Here is a 24,811-nt window from a genome sequence, read left to right as displayed (position 1 = left end):
TGATTGTGTTTTTTTTTCCCCGCTGTTACATGATGAATACCTTCAAGTCACTGATTTAAGTGAAATTTGATACATTCTGAGAACAGCAAAAATAAACCATATAACATGTATAATTAATGTTCTTCTGTTTGTACTTATGATATACATTTAGTAATGTGAGGTAGATATGGAGAAACTGAGTCTTCTGTAAGTGTCAATTTTAATGCTTATAGTGCTGTATTTCTGGGTACTGTTTTTTTTAAAAAAAGGAATAGGCCTCACCTCAAAGAAAGCTCTTCAAAGCACACATCTTATTTGCATCCTGAAACTATCATTTAAAATATTAGACACAATTTTATGATGGCTTTACATCTTTTTTGCGCTGCTATTGCATCACTATTGTGAGACATCAGCAGTGCAAAAGAAGTACCATGTTCCAAAATAGGTCTCAGTTCATCAGCATGAAGATACTGTTTATTTAAAATATATATCTTTAGGATTGTGTAGGGGACGTAGAGAAGCAGAGGCTTCTGTAAATGTCAAAATTGTTGAAAAAGTGTTTCTTCTTGAACCTTTTCCCTTTTCTTTTGTAATTTTTAAATACATGTTGTAATATTTTTGGAAATGTTTGTTCTCTCTTTTACAGATTGAAAGTATGAAAAAATATTTAAAAAAGGTAACAAGAATTATAAGGTAAATGTTTTCTACTCTTTTTACCCGCAATGCACTGCTGATGATGTCACTGACCATGTCATGAATGATGTAATAAGAGGATATGATTTACTTCATTGGTAGGCCTTCACATACTTTATCTGCTCTGTATTCTTCAACAAGTGTAAAATTGATCTGTAACCCTGAGTAGGTCTCACCTTAAACAAACCTCACGAGACATCACACCTTATCGTCATCCTGAATTAATAAATAGATCTATTAAACACTATCTCTGATTTACTCTCTATAGCTGTCTTTCTTTTTACATTACTCTCAGTTTACTTCCCTTATACTAACTCTTCTTTTTTTAAAAAAAATATTTTTTTGGTTCGCTTCAAGTTCGCGAACCGGGCAGCGAACTTGAAGCGAACCAAAAGAAATAGAGCTTGCCAGAGTGCTAAACATTCTAGCAATTTTATTTGAAAGGGGAGGTAGTTCTGAAAAGAACTTTTTTTTATGTTTTTGTTGTTTTATTTATTTATTTATTTTTTCAGAACATTTTTTGTTTTTTTTGTATTTTTAGAACAGTTTTATGTTTTTTTTGTGTTTTTCATGGAGGGGAAACAACAAAAAAACAGGCATTGAAAACGGCTCAACAGGAGCAAAGCAAAAATTACTGCTTGGGTGGGTTAGGGCAGTTATGGTTATCAAACACCAAGTTGATTAAGTTTACGCTCATGTTGCCACATGAGAGCATAGCACCACAATGTATGCACGTAAACTTCATGTGCTTGAAGTTTGGCTGTATGTTTGGCACAGTTTCCTGTGCCTCTCTTACAGTCAAAGATATATTAGAAGTTGATTTGGCCACAGGAGTTGTCGGGGGATTATCTTGCAGGTCCCTTAACTCTGCCCGGCTGTAATTTAATGGATGCCACCTGACCATATGGCGATGCATAGTATAGTTGCCCATACTATACTTTTTCTCTGTGCCTCGAGATAATCTTTTTTTGCAAATTAGGCAGGTGGCATATTTGGCATTAACCTTCTTCTCCCCTCGAGGAATTGAGAAAAACTGCCAAATAAAACTTGTTTTCCTTCGGGAAACACGGCGCAACTCCTGAATAAATTCAGGTTCATCAGTGTCCTCTTCTTCTAAGTCGTCCTCTTCCTCCTCTCTGTTGGAGATGAATTGAGATGGTGGTCCTCTCTTGTCATGAGGAGGTTGAGGTGGTGGTGGGGGTCCACCAGCTGAAGCAAAGATAGAAGCCATTGCAATCAAAATGGAAAATGGTCTTTCTCTCACCAAGATGAAAGTCAGAGTGAGGAAAGAAGAAGGGGTTTACATGATTTGGGAAAAGCAAAAGTTCTGAACCAATGAAAAGTGTTATTTTTAGGTCACATGACCTAGTCATACATCATTTGGAAACCAAAAGTGAAATGAACCAATGAAAACTTTGATAAACAAGTCACATGACTTGTTCCGCTCACGTTACGCGGTGCGCGCCGCGTCCCGCATCGTTTCCGGTTCGCGGTCCCGAGCACTTTCGGGAGCGCTAAAGCGGCGCGTCATAAGACGCATTACGCGACAATGATACGTCGCGCTTCCGCGACGCGTCACAGTTCCGCTAACGTAACGTTTACCGGTTTGCGTACTAGATCGCGGCATCAAGATGAGCTAACGGAAAGCTTCCCGGTTCGCTTACCGGAAGCGAAGAAAAAAAATATTTCAATAAAAATTATCAATAAACATCTAAAATATATTTTGGGTTTTAAAGAAGAATACATTTTACAGCTACAGATGTTAGCTTTTAAAAAACCAATGAAATTCACAGAAAAAACCATAGGTTATAGTCCATATATAGTTAGGAATTTGCATTTACAAAACCTTGAAAATTCAATGAAAAAACCATTGGTTATAGAACATATATAGTTAGGAATTTGCATTTACAAAACCTTATTTTACTCGCATAAAACCATTGAAATTCCATATATAGTTAGATGCGCTAACTATATATCGCGCACCCGCAATCCACTGCTGATGATGTCACATATTACATCATTCATGACATGGTCAGTGACATCACTGATGACATCACTCATCTCGTTTGACATGACTGATCATATCTCTGATGATATCATTCATGTGATAATACCACGAACCTCTTCAGACTCTAATATAACCTTAGATACAATCAGTGTAAACAGACAGTCACAGACTGTCACTCATCCATGGAGTTACTCACACACCTAGTCAGTTATGCAAAAAATCAATCACACCTCCATTTTCTCAACTATACAGTTATACACACCTTACTAATTCAAACATATAATAACACATATTTACTCTCTTATACAATCCCTGATACTTATTCACAATGATCCATACAGCCACTCACACATTCACTGGCTCTTATGTACAGTTATTTATATATGTCAACTCTCACATGTACTGTGTTTTACATATGTACTTACTTTGACATGTAGCACTGAGATATCCATTCACTCACTAATACTCTCATGCACAGTCAACCGCCCATACAGCTGTTTCCACATGCACTTTTGAACCCATACATATTGTGAATCAACTACTCTCACATCTATGTACAGAGTCACACACCTCCCAGCCACCCATACACACACAGTCAGTTTCCCATACAAATACTTGGACAACCAATGAATAACCCATACAGTTACTCATATAGCTACTGATCAACATATGCAGCAGTTTGTAGAACAACAGATATAATGATGCACAAATTAAAACCCAGTCACTAACCCATGCACTTAGTGAGACACATTTAATCACTCACTCATATAGTCAGTTATGCACCTACTAAATCCTTCTTCCAGACACTTATACATCCACTCATTCTTCAAAATGTAAGACATATTTTAACTTTACAGAAACATACAGTCACTGGATGTTGTCATCAGTGATGTCATCAGTGATGTCATTTGAGATGTCATCAGTGATGTCATCAGTGATGTCATTTGAGATGTCATCAGTGATGTCATCAGTGATGTCACTGACCATGTCATGAATGATGTAATATGTGACATCATCAGCAGTGGATTGCGGGTGCGCGATATATAGTTAGCGCATCTAACTATATATAGAATTTCAATGGTTTTATGCGAGTAAAATAAGGTTTAGTAAATGCAAATTCCTAACTATATATGTTCTATAACCAATGGTTTTTTCATTGAATATATATATATATATATATATATATATATATATATATATATATATATATATATATATATATATATATATATATATATATATATATATATATATATATATTCACTGAAAAAAACATAGGTTTCAAGCAAGTTATAGTTAGGAATTATCCTTTAAAAAAACCTTAGAAATTCATTGAAAAAAACATAGGTTTCAGGGGTGTTGTAGTTAGCTGGACATTTCACTCATACAAAACCATTGAAATTCCTCCGTTTTAGTTAGTTGTACTAACTGTAACTCTCGCGCCCGCAATCCACTGGTGAGGATGTCACATATTACATCATTGATGACATGATCAGTGACATCACTCATGACATCTCAAATGACATCACTGATGACATTATCCACATGACAATCAGATACACCTTGTCATACACTTGTAAAACCTTTCATCACTTACTGTAAAATACAGAGTATCATATTTGAATCCATTGACTTGGATTCAGCTTTGGATCTACACTCCGGACAGCATTGAAGTTAGCCTTGATTTATGTAAGGCAGAGACAATTCTACTCCATGTCCTCAGACTTTGTTAAAATGAGTGACAAAAATTCTTCGTCAATATCTGTGCTGACTACTGCCTTCGATCTACAGTGCGGTCAGTAGAGTTTACAACTTGATACTAGTTGCGCATCAGCACTACAGACAACATTGAATTCAATCTCAATTTTTTTAAGGCAGAGACAATTGTACTATGTCTTCAGATTTTGTTAAAGTATGTCACACAAAAGCATTCCTCAATGTCTGTGTCAGCTACTGCCTTCGATCTGGACTGCGGACAGCAGGGTTCACAACTTGAATTTAGCTTTCCATCTACACTACTGACAGCATTCAGGTTAGCCTTGATATATGCAAAGCAGAGGCAATTTTGTTAAAGGATGCCACAAAAAACATATGAGTACTGCCTTCAAATGTACACTGCGATCAACAGAGCTTACCACTTGATACCAGTGGCACAACAGCGCCTTTGCCATCGCGATCGCCTACTCTGTGCCCCAGTGTTGCTTGCAGTTCGACTGCTTGCTGCCATTTTGTTTGTTGTTTGTGCCTCCTTCCACCGATCTACACCCCGCCTCCCTGCCGACCCTCCCTCGCCCCTCCCCTTCCTCTATACACATATGACCAACGCCTTTTCGCGCAGCGTTCACGCGCAGCGATCGCGTCCCGGTCGCGCCGAAGGTGCGCCAAAGGTAAGCCCGTCTACGCCCGTCCTCGCCAAGCCCGCGCCCAGCGCCAGACCCCCTGGCCCTCGTACCACCCACCCACCCCACATTACATACGATGCCACCTCCCTCCTAGCCCTTAACTCCGGCCGCTCCCCCAACTGCGCCCAAGCCGCTCCAGGACACACCCATGGTCCCTTCTCATGCAACTCCTGCAAGTTTGACGGCACCTAAACCAACTCCTCATCCACCAACGCGACACAGAGACCCGACACCAACCACCTAAAATGCATCCTGCTCAACACCCGCTCAGTCCACAGACATGCCATCGACCTCTGGAATCTACTAGACACCATCTCACCGGACGTCGCCTTCCTAACAGAAACATGGATGAACGACTCATCAGCCCCAGACATCACCATTGCCATCCCAGAAGGATACAAGATCATCCGTAAGGACCGCGTAAAGCATACAGGAGGAGGCATCGCCATCGTCCATAAGAATTCCATTCGCATCTCAACCAGCTCAGATGACAACCTTGCCAGCGCCGAGCACCTTCACTTCCAGATCCACACCGACCCCAAAACCACACTCAGAGGCACCCTTCTCTACCGGCCCCCGGGACCCGTGCACAATTCAATGACGACATCGCTGACTTCATCACCCCACACGCCCTCCCCTCCGAGGACTACATCCTATTGGGAGACCTCAATTTTCACCTGGAAAAGAGCAATGACAACAGCGCCACCACCCTTCTGGACAACCTCGCAAACCTCGGACTCAAACAACTTGTCACTTTCCCCACCCACATTGCAGGCCACACACTCGACCCTATCTTCACCTCCACGTCTCATTCAGCCACACCACAGCTCTTCATTGGACGGACCACAGCTGCGTTCACTTTTTCTACAATAAGTCCACAATCCACTACCACCCTCAACCCACCCTGCGTAGAAATTGGAACAAACTCACCATCGACCAGATCTCCTCATCGCTCCTTCAAATCCCTCCTGTCCACTCCTCAAACTCCGACCAAGCAGCCATTAACTTCACCCAATGGCTATCCAAAAGCGCCGACATCCTAGCACCGTTGAAAAAACATCACAACAAACTAGGCAGCAAGAAGGCCTCCTGGTTCAACGATGATCTTAAGAAATCCAAGAAACTCTGTCGCTCCCTCGAGAAAGCATGGAAAAAAGACCCTAACTCCAACACCAGAGACGCCTTCAAAAACGCCACCTGCATACATCACCAACTAATCCGGTCTGCCAAGAAAGCCGCCTTCAAAGACCGACTAGATAACAACGCCCACAATAGCAAGGAGTTATTCAACATCGTCAAAGAATTCACCAACCCATCAGCCAACTCCAACGACATCACCCCCTCTCAAGCCCTCTGCGACTCCCTAGCTTCCTTCTTCCACAAAAAAATTGCAGACATCCACAACAGCTTCGACAACCGACCAGAAGACCAACCCACCCAACCTTCTGCAGGACCTTCTCCCCCCTTGAACATCCTTAACGACTGGAACCCAATCTCCACTGAGGACACCATCCGCCTGATGAACTCCATCCACTCAGGATCCCCAACTGACCCATGCCCTCACCACATCTTCAACAAAGCAGACTCCATCATAGCACCACACCTCCGAGACGTCATCAACTGCTCCCTCAACTCCGCCACCTTCCCGGAAAGCTGGAAACACGCAGAACTCAGCGCCCTTCTGAAAAAACCCACAGCGGACCCCACCGAACTCAAAAACTACCGCCTCAACTCGCTCCTTCCTTTCCCGGCCAAAGTCATCGAGAAAGCTGTCAACAACCAGCTTGCCGCCTTTCTCGAAAGCAACAAATCCCTCGACCCCTCACAGTCTGGATTCCGAGCCAAACACAGTACTGAGACCGCACTCATCGCAGCAACAGATGACATTCGAACCCTACTGGACAATGGAGAAACAGTCGCCCTCATCCTCCTTGACCTCTCCGCAGCCTTCGACACAGTCTGCCATAACACCCTATTACAGCGCCTCAGTAACATCGGAATCCAAGGAAAAGCACTGGAATGGATCACCTCGTTCCTCACCGGATGAACTCAGAGAGTCCGGCTCCCTCCATTCAAATCAGAGGCCTCTGAAGTCATCTGCGGCGTGCCGCAAGGATCGTCACTCAGCCCCACCCTCTTCAACGTGTACATGAGCCCCCTCGCAGCCATCGTTCGCCAACACAATCTCAACATCATCTCCTACGCTGACGACACCCAACTGATCCTCTCACTCACCAAGGACCCCAACACCGCCAAAAACAACTTACACGAAGGAATGAAAGAAGTAGCCGAGTGGATGAAGCACAGCCGTCTGAAACTGAATTCAGACAAAACTGAGGTCCTAATCTTAGGTACCTCCCCCTCCGCCTGGGACGACTCTTGGTGGCCAGAGGCCCTTGGAAAAGCACCCATCCCGACGGACCACGCAAGGAACCTGGGCGTCATCCTGGACTCCTCACTCTCAATGACCAGACAAGTCAACGCCGTTTCATCATCTTGCTTCAACATTCTTCGCATGCTCAAAAAAACACTCACGCACTGGTCACGAGTCGCCTGGACTACGGAAACACCCTATATGCCGGTTCCACCGCAAAACTCCAGAAAAAACTCAAACGCATCCAGAACGCCTCAGCCAGGCTCATACTAGATATCCTGCGCAAAGAACACATCTCTGGTCACCTGAAAAACCTCCACTGGCTCCCCGTAAATAAGAGGATTACCTTCCGCCTCTTAACCCACGCACACAAAGCACTTTACGAACTTGGACCCGAATGCCTCAACACACGACTGTCCTTCTACACCCCCTCCCGTCAGCTACGATCCTCCAACCAAGCCCTTGCCACTGTTCCTCGCATCAACAAAGCCACCATGGGAGGTAGATCCTTCTCCTACCTGGCAGCCAAAACCTGGAACTCTCTTCCCACTCACCTTCGCCTTACTCAGAACCACCTAGCATTCAGAAAGCAACTTAAAACTTGGATATTCGACAAGTAATCTCCCCCCTTCCTCAAGCGCCTTAAGACCCTATGGGTATGTAGCGCGCTATATACATTTCTGACTTGACTTGACTTGAACATTGAATTCAGTCTTGATGTGTTTAAGGTAGAGACAATTGTACTGTGTCCTCAGATTTTGTTAAAGTATGTGACAAAAAAAGCATTCCTTGATTTGTCAACTACTGCCATCGATCTACACTGGGGACAGCAGGGTTCACAACTTGAATTCAGCTTTGCATGTACACTACGGACAGTAGGGAATTCAACCTTGATTTATTTAATGCAGAGACAATTGTACTGTATGTGTTGATTTTGTTAAAATAAGTGACAAAAATCATTTGTCAATTTCCCTGCTGACTACTGCCTTCGATCTACAGTGCGGAGAGCAGGGTTCACAACTTGAATTCAGGTTTGAATCTATACTACGAACAGCATGAAATTTAGCCTTGAGTTTTTTAAGGTAGAGATAATTGTACTTTATGTCCTCAGATTTTGTTAAAGGATACGACAAAAAGAATTTCTTGATGTCAGTGATGACTACTGCCCTCCATCTACATTGTGAGGGCTCACGATTCAGGTAGAATGGCGATTGCACATGACACATTCCAGTAGGCAAGAGACATTATACCACTGCAAACCCCAAAAACCACGAATCATTGCAGGGTGCCCACACGCTGAGTTCTTTCGGTACCACTAACTCACTGCACCACAAGGCATCTCCCGTGGCCTTATTAAGGCAGAATTCACTAGGCAAAAAGCATTGCTCCCAGTGCGGCCCCCCTGCACTACGCTTTATCGCAGGATACGTACAAGGTCAGCGCCAAAGATATTACTAACTCAGTGCAACATAAATCATCGCAAAGAAGAGTGAACAGTTTTATGTCACAGGGAGACATACTGTCCCTTTTAAATGGAATTCATGCAGAATCCAATCGATAAAACACATAATTCCAATTACTGTGCCCCCCCGACCACGCATCATCGCAGGATACATACACGCTAAGCGCCAAAGGTACTAGTAATCCAGTGCACCACAAAATCATTGTCCTGTTGCGTTACTAAGACTGAATTCACAAGACAAAAAACATTACTATCAGTACAGCATACCCGGAACACGCATCATCGCAGGCTCTACAGAACCTTGTTGTTTCAGGTTCCACTTACTCAGTGCAAACCAAACTAAGTATAACACCCATCAAACCCATACAATATCCCTTTAGCATGCTTCCTTCAAAAACTTCTTTTATATCACTTATAGATTTAGTTGAATAATAAAATTCACGCTGCAAATGCAAAGACACAGTTAATGTCAGTCTACACTGCAGACAGCACAAGTCGCAATTTGAACTATAATGTCCCTGAAACATACATATTTTGACAATGTATTCCATACATGTTCTATCTTTCATTTTAATCATGATTACAGATGATTCAGTCCACCCTAAGATCTACACTGCGGACAGCAGCGTTTACAACTTGAATTCAGCTTTGCATCTACACTATAGACAGTAGGGAGTTCAGCCCTGATTTACTTAATTCAGAGACAATTATACTGTATGTATTCAGATTTTGTTAAAATAAGTGAAAAAAAGCATTCTTCTATATTTGTGCTGACTAGTGGCTTCGATGTACACTGCGGACAGTAGGGTTCACAATTTGAATTCAGCTTTGGATCTACACTACAGACAGCATTAAATTCAGCCTCGATTTATTTAAAAAATTGCAAAAAACACAGTTGATGGACAGAATGCAGAACAATGTCTTACATTCACCCCAGTACAAAGATCTGGGCCTAAATCCATCGTTTTTTTTGCACTCCACACCACCCTAGGTCCGACAATGGCTATATGCAAATCAGCCTTGACTGATTTGCATATAGCCATATCTGAACTGGGGTGGCAGAGTGGGCTAAAGAACGGTGATGGATTAAACCCAGATCTTTTGACTGGGTGTGAGTGTTTGATTGGTTAAGATGCTCCGTCCATTACCACCCCCTTTTGTATCGCTTTTGGCCGCCATAAGTGTGGCAGGGTATGCTCAGACGTGAGTCCCTTGCCCACTTTGCCACTGGATTCAAGCAAGCCGGGCTGAAGACGGCTGGAATGCCAGAAACCTGTCCTCGGAAGCTTGTTTCCGGTCCAGGGAAGGCATGGCTTGGCAGTTCAGGCTGGACTGTTCCCATGAGGCACAGGGTCAGACTGGGTGTGAGTGTTTGATTGGTTCAGATGCTCCGTCCCTTACCACCCCCTTTTGTATCGATTTATTTAAGGCAGAGACAAAAAATAGTGCTGTTGCACTGCTAGTATACAGAAGCACCTTCAATCACTGCATCCTGTGACCTATGCTCACAAAGAATCTAGAAGACTGCACCAAAATGTACCTCCGCCACCCGCAATACCAAGTACCTCTGGGGTATCACCTTCAACATCGCCACCAGACATACGTCCCCAATTTGAGAAAGTTAGAATGCACTGCAGGAAGTACAATCGTTTAATTTGTTATGGGGTACAATCAGTAGACCTAGTTTGCACAGCAATTGATAACCATCAATGCTAGTTTTGTTTTTTCCCCTCAAAGTTCATACAGTCCAGTATGCAACAGTCAATGGTTTGAGTGCAGCCCATTCAGACCACGGATCATCGCAGGATGGGCCCACGCTAAACACCAGACGTACCACTAACTCAGTACACCGTAAATACACCGTAAATAATTAGGACTTATTTTTTCATACGAATACGCCACATAGATGCACGAGATGACACAATGCGCAGTAGCATGGGCCTCAGAGAAATGAATATTTCTGTATATATACAAAACGATAAATACACAACAGAGGTATTCTTGTTTGGCCATGCCGCATATTGCACAAATAAACATGCACGAGATGTTCTGACACTCGGGAGCATGGTATTTCGAAACATGAGATTTTCTTCTATATATATAAATATATGAACCAGAGTATTAGTCCTAGCTCACGCAGTAGATCTGAAATGAAAGGCTACGATACAAGAAGCCCTGTGTGCATATAATTTGATCAAAGTATATGTAATAAGCAGTAGCAACACTATATCTCGTTTTATTTACAGTTCGAGAGGCCCAAAATTGAAAAAGTTTGACCAGTTCTTAAATTAACATAAGAACAGCGTTTATTGCAAATTGACGGTAAGAGTAAGCATGTGTTTCCAGACGTGTAGTAGAAATCCCAACGAAGACGTGAGAAAAAGTAATAATATGTTTTATAAATTACAGCCTTATTCTCTATGGCTCCAGCAACACGTGAGAGCATCTGAGTGTATAATTATGCTATAATGACAAACAAGAAGGGGGCGCTAGAGGGCGCACTGCGGAATGGCTGACTGCTAAGTCAGCTCCGCCGGACGGGCGCGTTTCCTCGGACCCCTTGACCCTAAATCCACCCCGATTCCCGCACAAAACAGCGGAATGGACGGCTGAAGGTCCCAACTCCGCGATGTGATGCTGCCAGCCAGAAATTATGAAGCATGCCGAAGGAATCTGCGAAAAACCTCCCGGTGCTGAAAGGCTGACCAAAATGGCGGCGCGCGGCCGTGGCGACCGCAGCTGAAACCGAGCGATGTCGCCCTCAGACGACCACAGGGCTATCCTCATCCCGGCGCGCAGACAGTGGGAAACGAGAGCTGGCGAAAATCGGGTATGATGTGCCTGTCCAGCGAGCGGATCTTGGAGCATACTCTGTGCGTTCCACGGCAGCCAAAATGGCGGCGGCGGTGAAACGCAAGATCGGCGACCCTGCCCCGGACACTGCCGGCTCCCCGTTCTACTGCGCCAGCGAGTGAACAGGTACGGGAACGCTCCACAGCGTGGCTGCGGAGGTGAAAAGGGGAGAGAGGCGGCTGGGGGCTCACCGGGAGATGTGAGGTGGTACGAGGCTTCCCATCACTACCGCGCGCCGTACCTGAAGGCGCGAACCAGACCCGCCATCACCCACGGGACCGCCTCACACGGACAAGGAGATACAGAGGCACGCCGCAATCCCCTCAGCATTTCCAATTTCACAAGACACTCCTGCGAAGCACAGTGCGCTAACCTGGGCCAGTATGTGGCTGAGAGGCCATTCTAATGAATAGATCCTCAACGCAGGGGGCGGTTGGAGCGCAATTGCGACGCACACGGACAACGACCAAACCAGCAGCCCCAACGAGCCCGACAGTCGATAGCCCAGCTGCACCCACGGGCACCATGGGGAAGCCCGACAAACAGCAATCGAAACTGCCTTTTGAGGCGAAAAAGCAAATGGCGAAAACGGGAGCTGCTCAGGAAGCCGACGGAGACCAGGTTCTGGGGGACGGCGCCGGCATGGAGGCAGTGCTAAGGGCTATCCAGCAGAGCTTGCACGATATGAATAGCAAAATGGACAGTGTCGTGGCAAGGGTGGACTCTTTGTCAAACAAGCTGGAAAACCACGAGGAGAGACTGGTGGAGGCGGAGCAGAGGATCTCCTCGGTGGAGGATGACTCCAGAGACATCGCGAAAACACACAGCGCCATTGAAAAGACCCTGGAAATCCTGAAGGCGAAGGTGGAGGACCAGGAAGCGAGGTCCCGCCGCATCAACGTACGCATCTCGGGCCTGCCGGAATCCACCAACACAGGCAGGATGGAGACGTACGTGGAGAACATGCTGAAGGATATCTTCGGGGCTGGAAGCTTCTCTGACGTCTTCCTGGTCGAACGAGCACATCGTTCCCTGGCCCCCACTCCGAAACCGGGGGCTACGCCTCGGATAATCATCGCCCGAGTGCTCAACTACAGGGACAGGGACACTATACTTCAAATGGCGAGGGAAAAGGGCGCCATTACCCACCAGGGCAACTCGCTGGAGTTCTACCCAGACCACACCATGGCGGTACAGCAGGCAAGGAAGGAGTTTGCTCCAGTGAAGAAGAAGCTTCGAGAGCTGGAAATTGGATACGCGATGCTGTATCCAGCAAAACTTAAAATCCTAACAGATGGCAAGCCAGTGGTTCTCACGACGGTGCAAGCCGCGCAGGATTACGTCAAGAACCTCACCAAACGTCGGAAAAATCGGGAGAATGCGGCCGGAATGAGCGACAACGACTGACGACGCAATGACTGACATGTGCGCAACATTGGATTGCTTCTTCGAAATTGGCAGCGGGCGACGGACACTTCTAATAAAGTGCATCTACGCGTTGAGATCCACGAGACTGAGGTTGTCGCTGCTGACGAACTATGGAAGGGAGACGCCATCGGCAGTAACGCAGTGAGTACACTTGGGGAGTGTTGATGCAGAACCTGCACACGAGCTCTGGGTCACAACTGACTAAAGACATGCGGCCGGCAGGCTGTACTGACTGCACTATTACTGCGAAACCCCGAGACACTAACTACGAGGGTGTGTGACACTGCCTACATGGGTTCTGAAACCTCGGAGGGAAACGGAGGGAATATCACTGATCATGATATCCTTGCGGGAGGATGGAAGCGGGATGAGGGGACTAGTGGGTAATTACTGACATTGTCATTATCTAAAAATCGCGCTCGTCCACATCCACTATGTGGGTGGAGATGTGTGCTTCGGGCGGCACCCCCAGGAGGGTGTTCCCCACAACAAGTTCAATCACAGTTCTGAAGTTCGGGGGGGAATGGCTTTGGCAAAGTTTGGGCGCTAAAGTGGGAGGCGGGGGGTTGGGGGAGCTGAGTAGAGTTTATATGTTTGCACTGTGTCTGAGAAGCATTGCGACCTCTTTTGTTGCCTGTATTACGTATGCTGAAGATGCGCTGTTTCACAGGTGGCCACATAGATCACGCGACGCACAATTTCACCTGACCACGTGCTAATGGCACGTTCTGACACACTCAATTTCATCACGTGGAATGTCAGGGGGCTGGGGAACCCGAAAAAGAAACGGCAGATGTTTGCGTACTTTGACAGACTTAAGGTGGATGTGGCATTTCTACAAGAAACACACATGGCACCCACTTCCACATCCAGGCTGGGCTCCAAATGGGCAGAATCCGCCACAGGCGCATACTACTCGACGTACTCCCGAGGCATCAGTATTTTGATCAAGAAAGGTACACACTTCAAAATCAAAGACACGTACACTGACACAGGGGGGCGATATGTTATAGTGGTAGGCGAGACGAGACACCAAAAACTAGCCCTTGTGAATGTGTATGGCCCGAATGTGGATGATGCAGGATTTTTTGAAAGGTTATGGCACACTATAGCGGATGTACAAGCGGACAATGTCATCTGGGGGGGGGATTTTAACGTAACACTCAGAGACGGGCTCGACAGAGCGACACACACACTTGAGCAACATACCAAGGTGAGGGAAATGCTGCTGGACGCAATGTCTAATTTGCATGTAAGTGACCTGTGGAGGATACTGCACCCGGGGGAACAGGTTGCCACGCACATAAATGCTGCAAATAGGAGCTGGTCCAGGTTAGACTTTTGGCTGGCCACACAGGACGTCCTTACATGGGTGGAGCAGATAACACATCTCCCAAGAACACTGTCAGACCACGGTCCTGTACTCCTGAGGTTACGGATCCCACACTATGTCCCACCGCCCTACACCTGGCGCTTTAACGCGCAGGCCCTGCGTGATCCACTGTATGTCGACACGGTCCAGAAAGCGATCACCGACTACTTTGATTTGAATGCCCCCACCACGGAGGACCCGTGCCTCCTGTGGGAAGCGTTTAAAGCAACAATACGGGGCGTGTGCATTAACACGTCCGCTGGCATACTAAAAGATATTCGTCACCAACTAAAAAGAAGGGAGGAGATGCTCCGAGACCTGGAACAGAGATACACAAACACTGGAGACACGGCACTACTAAGTGGCATTCAGACACTACTGTTGGAATACAACACATTTGCTGATGACGAACTTAAATACATCTTCAAGAGAACAACGGCTAGGAGATATGGGGAAGGGGGCAGACCGGGCAGGGCCCTAGCAGAAAAGATTTGCTCGGGGAGGGCGCCACAACATATAGCGACTATACATACCAAACAGGGCACGCGTGCACACGACATGCCGACCATTATGGGTGAATTCAGAGACACCTATGGGGCACTATATGAGGCCAGAGCTCAAATATCTCGGGAGGAGCTTTTGGAATACATGGCTGACGTGGAGATCGCCTGGCTGGCAGACGGACACAGGGAATATTTAGCAAGGCCTCTCACGACACAAGAAGTCATAGACACTATCAAAAGACTCCCTAATGGCAAAGCGCCGGGCCCAGACGGCTTCGTCATAGAATTTTACAAAACGTATGCAGACACGCTAGCACCTCATCTGGTGAAATGTACGAGGCCGCGCATGAAGCCCAAACACTGCCACCGTCCATGAGATAGGCGTTGATCGTCGCTCTACTGAAACCGGGCAAAGACGAAGAACACTGCGACTCATACCGCCCCCTCTCCTTGATAAACATAGACACCAAGATATTAGCTAGCATCCTAGCAGACCGACTGAAGCCACTAATGCCGATGTTAATAAGACCAGACCAGACAGGTTTCATTCCGGACCGATCGACCACGCACAACACTCGCACCCTTTTTGCACTGGCGCACTACTTGGCCCCAGATATCAAAGCGGTTGCTGTCTTGTTGGATGCGGCAAAGGCATTCGATACGATTGACTGGCCGTTCCTTCACGCAGTCCTAATCCGGATGGGGTTCCCCCCATTATTCATCGGCTGGATCACAATGCTATACTCGGGCCTGTCGGCCCGCATACGGGTAAACAAGCATCTGTCGTCCCCTATACCCATCGAGCGAGGCACTAGACAAGGGTGTCCTCTATCGCCAATGCTGTTCGCCCTTATACTGGAACCCTTGGCTTGTAAAATAAGACAGCATCACCACTATTCAGCTATTCAGTTACCTACGCGACCCATACACATAGCCTTATATGCAGATGACATGGTCCTATACGTGAAAACCCCAGAGACAAATCTCAACCCACTACTTAGGGAATACATTAAATTCGGCCAATACTCGGGTCTCCACATCAATTGGAGCAAATCCCTCATACTCCCGCTGACGGACGGTACCCGGCCTACAGCGCTGGACTACCCCCTGGAATGGCAGGAGGAACCGACGAAATATTTAGGCGTTTGGTTCCACAGAGACCCGGAGTTGGTCATCCGCACCAACTACGGGAGGGCCGTCTCCACACTGGAAGATAAGGTCAAAAGATGGATAGGACTACCGCTCTCACTGGCAGACAGACTTGCCATTGTGAGCATGGTGCTCCTGCCCAAATTCTTATATCTCTTCAATAATATACCTATTAAGCCACCGGCTGAGGTGTTTCGCAACATTAAATCTCTCATGCTCTCCTTAATATGGGCGGGGAAGCAGGCTAGATTGGACCTGCAGACCCTGACTCTCCCATACGCTAAAGGGGGCTTCAAGGTGCCAGATATTTACCTGTACTACCAGTGCGCTCAGGCGCAATTCGCGCACTATTGGTTTCACGAGATTCCTTTTTTAACGCACGTAGCAGTAGAGCATGGAGATGCTGATCCCATCCCACTAACAAGTATATTAACGCACAAACGTCCCAGGTTGCACGATCATGACATCAACCCAGTAAACACCACGATAGAAGCATGGAGGACACTGAGTAGGATGGCACGTTGCACACCAATCTACGCACCAACACTCCCCTTGGCTCACCATCCGGCACTATCTGTCACACAAGAACAGGTGGGGATGGACCTTCTTAAACGCGCTGGCATAGACACCCTAGGGGATCTGTATAGAGATGGGCAGTTTGTAACACGGAACCAACTGACATACATCCAGAATCCAACTCTGTTGTTTAGTTTCAACTATTACAGATTACAGAGGGCGGTGAGGGAGCATTTTGTGACTTTCCCAGCAGAACCACAAGCACTCGCACCACTGACACTCGTGCTCAACACCCCCTCAGTGTCACACTTGGTGTCTCGACTATACCGAAGCGCGCAATCTAGCAATGGGGGTAACACTACCAGAGCCAGGGAGAAATGGAACGCAGCACTGGGGGATGACCTCACGGAAGAGGAATGGGAGGCCACCTGCATACTAACGGGGATGCTGACACCAAACGGGAATCTTAGACTGATTCATTACAAATATTTGCACCACATGTACCACACGCCTGCACGGCTGCACAGATATGGTCTGAGGGACAACTCTAATTGCACTAGGTGCGGACAGGAACATGCGGATTTCATTCACTTGGCGTGGCGCTGCGATGCGGTGGCACAATACTGGGATCAGGTGGTGCGGACGCTCAACACTATATTGGGGGCACAATTGCCGTGTACAGCTAAAGTCTGTCTCCTGGGGTTAGTGCCGCAATTGAGAGCGAGAAGACGTAAACTTTGTGTGATTGCACTACTGATGGCGAAGAGGAGAATATCCTTACATTGGAACAGTAAGCGGAAGCCTAAAGTGCAAAATTGGCTAGAGGACTTGACCTATTGTAGAGACACTTTAGTCACATATGAAGAAGAGTTGCCTATGGGGTCCCGCCCCAGAGACTTCTGGGAACCATTTCAACAGTATCTGGTGTCAGTGGCCACTGACAACGACGCGTGCTGAGCGCTCAATTGCTACAGGATGTTTGCCACTCTGGGATACAATTGGCGGGGCGATGAGGGAGGGAGAATGTTGTGACACAGTGCTTTGAGTTTTTTAGGGGGTTATTACTTTGTTGTTTACATCATCCTCCCTAGGTTATGGGGGCTTTGGTTGAAAATACTGAAAATGTAAGACTGACCTGGCGTATACACTATACGGATGCATTGTCGAAAAAAACCGAGCCTACACTGACACCGAGCACGCGCCGCCGGACCTATGGTTGTCGGCTGATGGGCTGTGTATGGATAAGTCTCTAATTTAATCTTGCGTACTATGCATAGCCGGCCTTCTCAGGTTGTAGGCGATATTGATTGTACTATTTATATGACAATGTGCAATAAATGTCTTACCCAAAAAAAAAAAAAATAATGACAAACAAGAAAATATAAGGAAATTATACTATAAGGTAAAAGAGGATAAAATTACCCAAGCCACTTAGGTCACTCCCTAGTATAATGAGTACTCATCTATATCTCTTTCTTTAAAGAAACCAAAGAACATTGTGATCAGCACAAGAAATGAAAAACTATCAAGTATCCATTGATACCTTTAAGGTAAAGAAAGTGCACAATAAGTGCTGTTCTTTTGATGCATTATGCACAGAAGGAGGTGAATAAATTAGTGATTAACAGTGTGATAGATTAAGCCCGTAAACAGAGTGTTTAGGTAAAGAAAATAGGGGTACACAATGTTGCTAGATTTCTAAAAATATTATATTGTCTTTTACATGTAGATATTGTGATAAAGAAACATTTTGGTCCTGAAGAAGGTGCTAATATCAACTGTACACCGAAACGCTGCGTCGACTGTTTTTAATTGTTTCTTAATGACTGTTTTTAAGATTTGTCTCCTAAAAAGAGACATAAGCTCTATAGAAATTAGATTGTAACCCTCAGGGAGGCATTTTAATGCTATTTTTAATGTAAAGAATACATTGTTTTAATTTAATATCCTTATCTACTCATTGTTGATTAATCTTGCAACACTTTTGTGCCTTTCCAAACTACAACATTGTGTGTCCACCTCAATTTAGAGACCGATCTTTATAAGTGTGTTTTTCTTAGAAGTATGTGTTTGGGGTTGTCTTTGATATAGTAAGACAACCCAACAGGGTCTGTCCTTTTGTCTCACCGAAATTAATTGCCACGTGCACTTGTTAAGGCAAAATTCAATAGTCAAAACATATTTTTACCAGTGCGGTCTGCCAAAACCACGCATCATCGCCCCTACCTCAGTGCACCACAACTCATGAACCCTTTAAGATAAAATCTTCTGTGTATTATTTCACATACAGTGCTCCTACCTTTGTACAGCAGAAGACATAAACTGTTTACATTTGAATATCTGTGTATGATATCATGTTTACTATTCTGCTTGTTACCAACAGCAACATAATAAAATAGAGTTGAGCACACGTGACCGTACCCACTTCAACTCATCTATCTGTGTCTGTGTATTTAATATGTTTGTAAAATGCTGCTCCTGCGCCCTACCACATTATATTGCGCTATAAATAGTGTATACAACCATCATACCTCTGACACTAAGTGTGAGCTATTCCTCCTTTTTTTTGTTTTTTAGCATAGTTAGATAGCGCGAAGTCAATTGAAAACTATATTAGCAATTTACAAGAGCACTGTATTTACTGTACATTTTCAGGCACGCATAGATTACGTCATTTCTCTACAATAACAAGATGTGGACGGGACTCCGAGCCTCGAACACTGATTTCCAGCACCAAGTTCGAGAGTATACCCGAATAACCACATACGTATATATATTAGCTGCCCATCATGTGCCAAAAACTACATCCTAAAGCTTTCATAGCCCTGTATTACTACAGCTACAACACTCTACTTAATGTACAACAAACATTCATATTGGCAGAAATGTGTCATGTCCACCATCTTGTATGTGTGCAACTATTTTTTTGGTTTGAATATTTTTATTAGCATTTCTTAAGCAATGACATTTATAATTAGCACACAGAGTGATAAAAAGCAGTTGAGAAATCAATAAGTAAATTATACATCAGTCATTACCACTTCATACCGTGTTCGTGAGTGTTCCATCTAGCGATGAGTTGCTCTTAACTTTCGGAAGTTTAAGTGTGTGTCGCTTAGATGTTGCAGAGAGTCTAATGAGGCCGCATGCGGCCTGTCTCCTGTCTTCGTGTGCGCGCATCGGCATCTGCGTCCGGGGCCAGCAGAGCGAGGGGTATAATAGTGAGCTGAGGAGTGGATCTGGTTGTGTTTCTCAGTGTGACGTTCCCCCCGGGTGTATCTAGTTGTCTCTGCATGCTTTATCATACCCCGCTGTGACATGTGATAAGGTACTGAGTGCCAGTTGAAGTGTAAATGCCAATTTCTCATACGGAAGTTTCGCAATGGGAGTCGTATCAACAGTGATAGCACCCTATTACTAATTACAGAGCCATCATGTAAACAGTGGGGTGAGAAGATTCCGGGAAGGAGGGAGGGAAGGGTGAGAATTATCTTCCTATAGGCATAGTGAGTGGGGAAGAGGTAAGTGCAAACTCGGGAGGGGTTCAAAAAACCATTAAAATGAGGTGCATGCGTTAGTTTCGGTTATATTTGTGCGTGGAGAGTGTCGGTATGGGGGCGTGGGGGAAAACCGCGGTCAGCGGCGGAGATGTTGGTCACATCCGGCTCGTGGGACGGGATGTCCGCCTAGGGGGGAGGGGAGGGGAGGGGGGGAGAGACAGTGTAGCCGGTTTCATGCTTCTGGGAGGCGTCCACGCCTATGTGTACTGGGCTCCTGTTCATTATGTGTGGCATACTCATCCGGCTCCGTCGTCAGTTAGACATGTATGTCACGTCTTGTAAGCAGGCACAGGTTGGGAGGGGGGTGCCGGGCACGCGGGGCATCTGTCTGTTCTGTTCCCATATCTTTCGTCTGTTCCGGAACTGTGTCTGTTTTCAGGTGATCCCTTGTGCTAAGCTAGCTTGTTGGAAGGACTTCAGCACAGCATCCCAGATGTGCGCAATTGGGAGTTTTCTCAGTCCCATTGTTTCCTCTCTGCGTAGCACCGTGCCCTCCGCCACCGCCCAGTTAGTGAAAGAGGTGTACCAGTGTCGAGTATGCGGGGGTCTGTTGTGTTCCAATGCTTAGTGAGTAGACGCTTGGCTGTGACAAGTCCCAGATCCCAAAATCGTGCCGGTACCTTATTCAATTTGGTCTTTTTGTAAAGGCCCAGGATGCAAGCCTCCCATGTTTGTGGTATTTTTTCATCTGTGCATTGTGTCAGCAATGCTGTGATTGTGCTCCAGTATGTCTGGATGTTGGGGCACAGCCAGAGCATATGCAACAGGTCTGCTCCAAACAAGGAACATAGTGGCATGCTGCGTTGTTGACTGAGAAGTATCTGTTAATCTTGTCCGGTGAAAGGTATGCACGGTGCAAGATGTAGAACTGTATGGTTTTAAATCGGGAGTTGTGTGGGACATTGACTGGGCTTAGTAGCACCATTGCCCATTCTTTGTCCGTCCAGGCCCACCCTCTGTCCACTTCCCATTTGTCTCTTAGTTGTCGGGTAGAGTGTTGTGTGTGCTCCAAGAGAGCTTGTGCCAGCCAGTGTACTACATGTGTGCCATTGCCCATTACATGCAGATATTGCTTGAACTGATGCATTGGCGGCTCTTCGGAGATATCGCCCCAGGCGTTCGCCAATGTCCTCACCAGGGCGGCATGGGTTAAGAATTGACCAGCTGGTAAGCCTGTGTCCGCTGTAAGTGTAGCAAAGGTGAGCAAGGCGCCGTCAGCATAAAGGTCTCCCAATGTCTCCACCCCTGCCTGCGTCCATCTCTCTAGCACAGCCTTCTGTCATTACTCCATCTCCTCTGGGAGTTCCCATTAAGGGGAGCACTGGGGCCTATGGTTTCACCTCTCGAGTCAATTTCAAGCAGCGTAGGAAGCATTTGTGTGCTACCGCTGTGTGCAGTTGTGTGGGGCGTGGGGCTTTCGCCAGCGGGTGGAACAGCGTGCAGATTTGTGTGTGGGTCCTGCGAGTGGTATCTGTGGCTGTATCTTCCACATTTCTGCCACTCAGCCATCCCGATACCCATTGTAGTTGTGCTGCCAAATAATACAATTCCAAGTTAGGAACTGCCAGGCCTCCTGTCTCGGTTGTCATATACAACTTTGTCAACGCCACACGGGGTCTGCCCTTGTTCCAGATTAGGTCGCGAAGCAATGTTTCCAAGTCTCGGAACACTCTGGTAGGGACGTAGTTCAGGATATTAGCGTAGTAATACAATAGTCGTGGTAGGACTTTCATTTTCGTTAGTGCTACTCGGCTTGGTACATTCAGGGGAAGGGTTTTCCAGAAAGTCACCTGAGCACGTAATGAGGATATCGCTCTCATCAGGTTCCCATCCAGTACGTCCGTTGGGTTCCTATATATGTGGATTCCCAGATATCGGAACGTCTAGGGATACCAAGTGAGCCGTTCGCCCCCGAGTCTGACGTCGCATTCTGGTGTCTCCTGATTGAATGAGTATGCACCCGACTTAGCCCATTTGACTCGTAAGCCCGACATTTCCTCAAAGGTCTGAAAGATTGTATCCAGAGTCCTCGGGATGTTGGTCAGATCCTTGACGTATAGAAGCAGGTCGTCTGCATAGAGCGAGACTGCATGTACACCATCCGCCATCGGGACTCCCCACTCCTCCCCTGTTCTCTCAATATCGTAGCCAGAGGCTCCATAGCCATGGAAAACAACAATGGGGACAGTGGGCAACCCTGCCTGGTGCCTCTTCGCACCCGTATGGCATTCGAAAGGAGTCTGCCCGTGCGGACGCGGACAGTCGGCTTTTGATACAACAATTTAAAAAAAAAAAAATTCTCGAGGTCCAGTACCAGGCACCCCGATCGCGGCCATAGGCGAGTGGCGTATTCCTGCACACTAAACAGTCTGCGAATACTGTGTGAGGTCCTGCGTGTGGGGACAAAACCGCTTTGGTCTTGATGTACCAGCTCTGGAACCAATGGGGCCAATCTCTGGGCTAAGGTGGAGGCGAGTACTTTATGTGTGCAACTATGAATGAATATAGGGTCAGTGATACCCCGTACCTTCCATGTTGGTCATGTTGTGGTACTTTACAGATATAATGACACATTTGCGTTTAAGACCCGGGTGACGTCAGCACTATATCACAAACACACAAATCACTTGATTTCTCATATAGCTCACGATGAAACCAGGCCCATAGCTACGGAATCATCGTTCACAGCCTCGCACAGCACTGGCATACGTTATTCCAGCCCACTCCGATTACGCTTCCAGAAAAACACAACAACGCTACATGCCCCAGACTTCCATTGGAGTGATTTCTTAGTTCCAGGTCTAGTTGTCAGAACGGCACACACACACACTCCCTCATGGCTGGTATACACCCACACCACATCCATCGTCCGCATGCGTCACTACACATGTGCCCCTACCAATAAAAAAGACGAGGTGCACGTGCTCTATGCCATTTTTTAGTTGCTCCCATGGCAAGCGCTGTGATGGCCCATCCTAGTGGTTCGGACGCCTCATGTAGGCCCGAACCACCGAGCAGGGAGGCCCACCACTACGTGCGTGGCCTCTTTGGTCACTGAGTTAGTGGTACCCTAAGGATTGAGCGGGTGAGGAACCTGCAATGAAGATAGGTGCACAAGAATGTCCTTTGCCATAATGATATCAAGACTCAGCACCAAATGTGAGACTTCTTGGTGGCAGAGCAGGAGCGCATGATGTAGAACGTACCCTGTCCACAAAAAAGGTGAGCAGTGAGACATGGGTGTTCAGCAGAGGGAGTAGATGGGGTGCAGCAGACTGGATACACAAAGGCGACACAGCGATTTAGGCATACACAGTCTTATATACTGTATCTTTTTGCATTTGTATTTTTTCTTCCTATAGCAGGAAAGTTTTTATAGTCTGTCAAAAGTCTGTCGCTCGTGATGATTGAAACCATGTGTATCACTGCGCACCACTTGTTTTCACAACCTGATAGAAAACATTACTACTCTAATAATTCTTCATAAATCGAAGCCCATTAAACAAGTTAGAACTGTACAAATAGTTGTATTTTTAATGCCGAAGGGAAGGTGTGTGAAAGTGCGATGTTATTCTACTCCACATTAAAATAGTTACAATTACCAATCATAACATCTTTCTTTTACTATCTTTTAGATGTAGAGCTTCAGGGTACACTATGTCCCGGCATGTGGTAGAAGACACACAATGGTGACAGAAAGGTAAGTTGCGAATATTCTTTTCAGTCACTCTCTCATTTCCTCTCTCCTTTGATAAACAATTGACACACAGAGATATCTTCCTTTTTTCATCTAACAGGTTGTGTTTCACAAATTAGCGTTCCCCCCAACACCTCCAAAGCTCAACGTTTGAGGATTCTGCGATGATGCGTGGCCATCGTAACAAGGCCTGAGAAGGTTGCTTAGACACATGGTGAACCCTCTGTGAATCACACCAATGGCACAAGGTGAGCAAAGAAGCCTGTTTCCGAAGCAACAAGAAGTCACCTGTGGGCGGAGAGAGTGGATAGTGTGCAGCAGCTTGACTGCGTAGGAATGTACAATTACCTCCGGGCAGTGAGAATGGATAGGTTCAAACAGTCTGGGTGCGCAAGAAAAGGCACTCACCTGCGGACACTGAGAGTCAATGGGGTTAAACAGGCTGGGTGCACAGTAATAAGAACTCACCGCCATGCAGTGGGAGTGCATAGAGTATAGTACTCTGAGAGAAAAAGAGCGCACAGATACCACCTTGCAGTGGAAGTTGATGTAATGCAGCATTCTGAGTGTTCAAAGGCATAACGCATAAATATACTTGTGCAGTTGTATGTAGTCTGCTATTACTAACTCTATACTATCTTTCAGATCACTAAACTTGAGGGTGCACTATGAACCAGCACGTGCTTGGACACACAACTTAGGCAAAAAGGTGAGCTACGAAGATTTTTTCCAGTATTACCACTACCTCTCCTGCTCCATCTATTACTTTCTCTCTCTAACTCTTTCAATGCTGTTTTTTCTCTCTTTTTCTCTCT

The sequence above is a fragment of the Lissotriton vulgaris genome, chromosome 9 (assembly GCF_964263255.1).
Source record: "Lissotriton vulgaris chromosome 9, aLisVul1.2, whole genome shotgun sequence".
NCBI lineage: Eukaryota > Metazoa > Chordata > Amphibia > Caudata > Salamandridae > Lissotriton > Lissotriton vulgaris.
Note: the sequence above shows the minus strand (reverse complement) of the source record.